Genomic DNA, 6,763 nt, shown 5'->3' with positions numbered 1-6,763 from the left:
GGGTATTGCAGTGGAACGCCCACTGCAACACCCACTGCCCACCCCTTTCACGCTAACCATAGTGTGAAAGTGGTCCTTATGTACAAGGCAGCGTTAAAACATATTAAGTGGCTTAACGCTGCCTTGTACATAAGGTGCAGCCCCTATCTCCACCACAAAACCAGTAAAAGTGAGGCTGTGCTGACGATAGGGGCTTGTACATATGCCCCAAAGTGTCTGTGCATGATCGCATAGATGTAATTTTGTAGTTTGCGCCATCGGAGCGGCACAAAAAGTGACGCTCCAGCGCCGCAAGGGGCTCATCATGCCCCTAAGAGTCCCTTTCATTTGTGAGCAGCAGCCTTAGACCAATCCTCAGTGCCTAATCAGGACATATTGACCCTCTAACTGAAGTGATGTGATTCTTCTCTCAAGGAAACATAATAGGTCATGTTGTATCTGTTCAGGATGCTCTGGTAGTGGGGGCCACGTTTCCCTTTCAAAACGGAATTTCCAGTGAAATCACAATGCACTTTACTGCAATGCGAATTGTGACTTTGGCCGGTAACATGGTCTGGCAACAATAACATGAAGATATTAGATTCCAAACAAAGTGACATTAAGAGGTATAAAATGTGCACCAATCGTTATCAAAGTGTCTCATATAAGGCACTACATAAAGTAATCAGTGTAATTAAGCAACGAAAATTGTATGTAGCAATATAAAAGACACAATAAGGGTTGAAGAAGAAAATGGTTGCTTAAAAAGTATCTTTCCCTGACCGGGAATCGAACCCAGGCCGCGGCGGTGAGAGCGCCGAATCCTAACCACTAGACCACCAGTGAGCGTGGGTATGATGGCTGTACCGGGTCTAATGATGTCACTGATGCAGCGCGCGCTCTGTGCACACTCTCTGGATTCTGCTAAGGGGGCTCTTACTTCATGTTTGCCTCATGCTACCGAGGTTTGTACGGACAACCCAAACAGACAAAAGTATCACACAGCAGTAAACATCCATCTATCCGGAAGACTCGCAGTGAGGACAGCAAGGACAGGAACAAAGACACTCAAAACAAGAGACCCCCAGTGCTGAGGCACCTGAGGAGAGGGAAAGGAACGGAAACCGTGGGATTGACAGGAAGTGGAAACTTTACTTTCATTCACAGACACCATTGAGTCATAAGAGATGCAGCCGCTGCCCTCGAGCTCTTTACTTGTAATTCAAACACAAGGGAGAGAGGAGAGGGTGAGTCACCCCCGCCCCCATCAAGAAATCAAAGGAATCACAACATAGGGTGCGGTGACTGCTGGAGCACGTTACTGATACACGCTTCTCATGTGCAACTTACACAAACGTGTGTCTGTTCCAGACAGTGTGCCAAGAGCCTGTGGGGGGCGCTGCTGCCTTTCAGCAATTCACAGCGACCCCGTCACTCCACAGGAGGTTCCTAGCAACATAACATCAGCAGCCCCCATCACCACAGCAGACTTCCATCACCCCAGCAGGCCTCTTTCACCCCAGCAGGCATTATTCAACCCAGCAGGCATCATTCACCCCAGCAGGCATAATTCACCCCAGCAGGCCTCCTTCACCCCAGCAGGCCTCATTCACCCCAGCAGGCCCCATCACCCCGGGAGACCTCCTATCTGTGCAGCATTCAGTTCTATGCGTTCAATGTGAGACATCTGGCCTGTTCATTATTCCGTTCTGTGCATTCAGTGAGAGCCCTCTTAACTGTGCAGCGTTCAATGCGCACAATTGATGGAGCAGCAGTCAGTCTTGGACGGTGATAAGACTATACAGTAGTGCACAATTCTTCATGTGTGTTTCCGTAGTGTAGTGGTTATCACGTTCGCCTAACACGCGAAAGGTCCCCGGTTCGAGACCGGGCGGAAACACTTTTTCCTTTTCCATCAGAGCTCATTAGTTAATTCTTTTGTTATTCTCACGCGCTGTGGACTTCACATATAGTCAAAGTCAAAGATAGCTTTATTCGATTTCATTATAAAACCATATAAGCACATGTAAGAACATACAAATTAAAAAGTTCAATTATATAATTACATACACAGCAAGTTATAGAAAAAATACCGACAAATTGTATAAAAAAGTGTGCGAATGGAAACAGTACGTACTGGAAATTTCTCTATAATGAATATAAGTATGTCAATACAGTTCGCCTCCATATAAGCATTACTGGTTTATTTTAGCAAAGTGATATTAACAGTTCGAAGTAATTCATTCAATCCATGGTAGATCTACATCTAATTATGAATTTTAAGAACTTTGATACAATGTTTATAGTCATTTCATCCTGAAGTAGAAGGATCTTAAAGAGGGCCGGTCTACACTGTCTTAAGTCCCAAAGCTTTAACAGGGGGATTAAATATCTTGATCTTCCCCACCCGTAAAATTTACAAAAAAGAATGCAATGAATTGTTGACTGCACAGAAAGATCATCGCATGGGCAAATAATTAGGGGCATATTATCAAGGGGGTTTATCTCCGCTTTTTTGGCTTTAAAAGCCAAGAAAGCGGAGATAAAATTATTTCCCTATTACCTAGCTGTCGCTAACACCAGTTAGCGACAGCTAGTAGGAGATAGCGACCATCTTGGGCCCCACTTTGCATGTCAGTGATATTTATCACTAATGACATGCAAAGTGGGCGTGCCAAGATGTTAGCGACTGGAAACAGTCGCTAACATCGCTATCTCCTATTACCAACTTTTGGAGATATTTGCGCTAAGCGCGAATATCTCCAAAAACTAACACCTGCCCTGAGCAGTTCTTAGCATGTTATCCAATGGGAGGTGGATAACATGGCTAAGAGCATTAGCTCGGTAATGCATGAATATCGCTGACTTTTCAGCGATATTCATGCATTGCGGCCGTTTTTTATCGCATTTGCGATAAACCTTGATAATAGCAAGGTTTATCTGCGATAATTTCTGACGATGCTTAGCGTTAAAAAAATCGTTGCTAAGCATCGTTAGCGATAAATATCACTTAACGTTGGTAATATGCCCCTAGGTTTTTGGACCAGTCATTCATGGCTATGAAGGTGACCATCCTAAAGTAATTACCCATTCTCAACTGTGCTAATAGCATTCTATCGTAACTAGCCAGCTCGGGGGACAGATAAAGCTGCAGACCAGAAACCTGCAGTAATTAATGGTGGTTAAGAACAGAGGCCTTCTTCCCCTCTACGGACCAACGTCGGTCTTCCAGAAAGACGGAACATAGTCCCTTAAGCGTTTTTTTAGATATGGACGATAAGGATGAGGGCATATTATAAAATTCAGGATGCCCTATATTTATTAAAAACTCCTTAATATAAGAAAGCCACTGGATATTTTTAGACCCCTCATGTCTCATGCAATCTGCAATGATCGCCCTATTAAAATCAGTTTCAGTAGAAGTCCAGATCTTATGCCAAAGCATCACTGGGCTGATCCTAATTAAATCAGAAATATGAACCAAGGCAAGTTCCTTACGGCAAGCAAAGGTTGAGGTAGATCTGGAGACAGCTAACAAGTATCTGAGGAAACTATTTTCCTTCACCTGGATTTCCTGGTAGTCTGAGATACCCCAAAGGCCAGCCCCTTATGTGGCAGTCGACACGCATTTGGCTTTATAGATTTCAAGCAAAATGCGTGCGGGCCTACCTCCCAACTTGTTAGCAAACTGTATTAGTGTCCCAATAGCACGCGAAAAAGCTAAACACCTAGTAGTAGTGGCTGTAGACCTTGTGCCTCTTTTATTAAAAACAATCCCCAAATAGGAAAAAGTACTAATTGTTTCTATCTTTGACTGTTCTAAAAAAGTGTTACAAGAGACCTTATTTTTTGTTGAGCAGCACATAGTGAAAGTTTTCCCAGTATTAATTTTTAAGCCCCTAGATACCATATATACTGAAAAACTAGCTAACGCCTTCTGGAGGCCTAATTGGGTTCTTGCCATTATGACTGCATCATCGGCATAAAGTAGAATAGGCACTGCGGCGCCATCAATTTGAGGGTAATCCACAGCCAATTTTATTAAATGGTCGGCTACACTATTGATATAAAGATTAAAAAGAAAGGTGCCAGGATACATCCCTGACGTACGCCCTTCATTATTGGAAATTTTCCTGTACATTCACCTTTCTTACCGTGACGTGCCTTTGCACCTGCCCCTCTGTATAGTTCCATGAGGAAGTTTTGAATGTTTAAATCAACTCCCAAACGTAACAAAGTGTCCCACAAGACATCATGACTCAGACAGTCGAACGCTGAACGGAGATCAACAAATGTCATGAATAACCCATATTGAAATTTAGATAAAATACCTTCGTCCTTGGCCCATACCTGTAATCTATTTAGTATGACTTGACCTGATATTTTCATTAGGGAGTCAAGCAATGAAATTGGCCTGTAACATTTAGGATCATTTCGATCGCCCTTTCTAAATATTGGCACTACTATCGCATCCTGCCAAGTGGAAGGAAAGCCACTTTTATTACAGCTATTTAACACATTTGTCAGGAGCGGTGCCCATAGGGCGATGTTATCTTTATAAATATCAATAGGGATTCCATCTGGTCCTGGGGCTTTGCTATTAGAACTTTCTATGATGGCCGATTCCACCTCTGTTAACGAAAAAACTATATCCAAGGGGAACAAATCAAGGGGGACAGACTCTACGATTTCAAGTTGATCTGGACTAGTGCTTTCTATTCTGACCATGTTATCTTTCTTGTAGAGCTCAGTAAAATGATTAACCCAGACTGTCTCCTCGATGGCAGTCTCTATCACATCACATTTCCTTTCTACAAAAAAGGGAGCGTTTACTGCTCTCCAGAAGGCAGTGTTATCTCTTAATGAGCACGCCTTAAGCAGTGCTCCCAAGGCAGTCTCTTTCAGTTCATTTTTTCGCTTCCGCAGAGCAGATTTATAAGTTGCTCTTGCAGACTTTATATCTATGGGGTTTCTGGGCACTATCTTCAAAGTTTTCTTTAAATGAGAGTGCGTCTTGCTGCAGTCGGAGTTAAACCATCCCTTAACCTCAAGAATATCCCCCCCCCCGTGGAATCCTTGTTAATTTGCTACTGATTTGTAAGGCAATTTTCTGGAAGGCTACAGTAACCTCGTGTGGATTTTGGTTGTCCGCAAGACAAATCATGAAGTCAGAAAAAAAGTCTGCTACTAAACTTTGAAGAAACCCTACGGGATCAACCTTACTCCATTTTATTGAGTAGCCATTAGTTCTATTCAGATAAATCCCATGGCTGTATAGATTTTCAGCTACGTCGGATACTTTACCACAATTCGACCCCCTACTAAACGTTGAACTAACAGGGAAATGATCACTAAGAGCAATGTCCTCTGTTCTAAACGACAGGACGTTGCAATGATAACTTGTGGTAACCAGTATATAGTCAATAACCGACTTTAATCCTCTCCCATTAAAAGTTGCTTGAAACTTGACCTGGGGATTATAAAGCTCATTAACAAAGCCTAGGTCGTGCTCGAATAATAAATTATTCAGTAAATTTCCCGACATAGAGTGCTCAAAGTGAGTACAGGGATCTCCCTTGAGGTTGACCATTCCACATATGTCTAGATTACTATGGGGACAAAGGTGACAGTTGAAGTCTCCTGTCACTATGGCGCACCTTCCCTCTTGCTTTAAACCAGTATCCCTACATAGGTCTTCTTTTAATTCATCCAGGTCCCGTTTTCGGTCATCCCCAGGGATGTTGTTATAAAAGTTAATCAGAGTAGTATGCTGGTTACCTCCCATCATAAGTGTTAATACCTGGTAATAATTATTATTTCCCTTACTAGGTAAGCATTTGACTGAGAGGTTGGCAGTATTAGATATAAAGGTGCATAACCCACCAGAACACCTACCCCTACTAGTCTGTTTCGCTGGGATATGAAAGGTTCGGTAACTATTTAGATGTATCTCACACTGTTCCCAGCATTCCTGGAGACAAATTACATCAAAATTATCTATGAATGCCAGGAAATTAGGATCCTTTACTTTACTAGACAGGACCGCGATGTTCCAAGATAGCAAAGCGAGCCTACTCCTGTGCTCAACTAGTGGAATTACTACTGCTACTGGTGATGGAATAGCATCAGAATTACCCTCTATCTGAGCTAATGTTACTACACTATCCCCTACTATGTCTCCCACATCCCCTTTTAGTGCCCCTGGATGGTTGAATCGGGTCAAAACATGACCGTCAACATCTCTAATGAGGTTAGTCACTAAATCTACAGTGCTATCTATCCCTGTTGCTGTTGGGCCAGGTGTAGTAGAGGCTGCAGTTTTGTCTTTATCCATGTGCATAGCTAAAAGGTTGGGGCAGCCATCAATAGGTCCACTAACTCTTCTATTAGATTCAATAGTATGCACTCTCTTTCTTTTTGAAAAACTAGTGGTTGGTGACCGTCAATCCACCATTTCCAGGCAGCTAAACCTATTGGTGATCGGAAATCCACCCCAATTGTCCCTAAAAGCAAGGTCCCTGATAGGTTGCCCCCCCCCCCACACCTCCCGATCTCCAGCCCAGTCTCGATGTCCTGCTCTATACCAATTCCCATCAAAGTCGCAGACACGGGTGGGACGACTCCTAGGAGGGTAAAAGAAGGAGAGTTGTCTCGTTTCTATACCCTCATACCTATCTTGCGTATTCCATGAACATATATGATCGGCCGTGTGAGGATCCTCAAAATTTATCAGGACGCAGTCACCCTGAACGGTTTTCCTCTCATGACCCACCCACGGGACCCT

At 43.2% G+C, this 6,763-nt stretch overlaps 2 non-coding genes across 2 annotated transcripts; one reads left to right on the top strand and one right to left on the bottom strand.

Annotated features, from left to right (window-relative positions):
• Nucleotides 1-753: 753 nt before the first annotated feature.
• TRNAE-CUC (transfer RNA glutamic acid (anticodon CUC)) lies at nt 754-825 on the bottom strand. Its single transcript has one exon. It is a non-coding gene; the product is annotated as a tRNA-Glu (tRNA).
• A 981-nt stretch (nt 826-1,806) lies between these two features.
• On the top strand, nt 1,807-1,879 carry TRNAV-AAC (transfer RNA valine (anticodon AAC)). Its single transcript has one exon. It is a non-coding gene; the product is annotated as a tRNA-Val (tRNA).
• Nucleotides 1,880-6,763: the final 4,884 nt, after the last annotated feature.

Source organism: Lissotriton helveticus, chromosome 1_2 (assembly GCF_964261635.1).
Source record: "Lissotriton helveticus chromosome 1_2, aLisHel1.1, whole genome shotgun sequence".
Classification (NCBI taxonomy): Eukaryota; Metazoa; Chordata; class Amphibia; order Caudata; family Salamandridae; genus Lissotriton; species Lissotriton helveticus.
The sequence above is the reverse complement of the archived record's forward strand: the minus strand, read 5'-3'. Positions and strand labels throughout refer to the sequence as shown.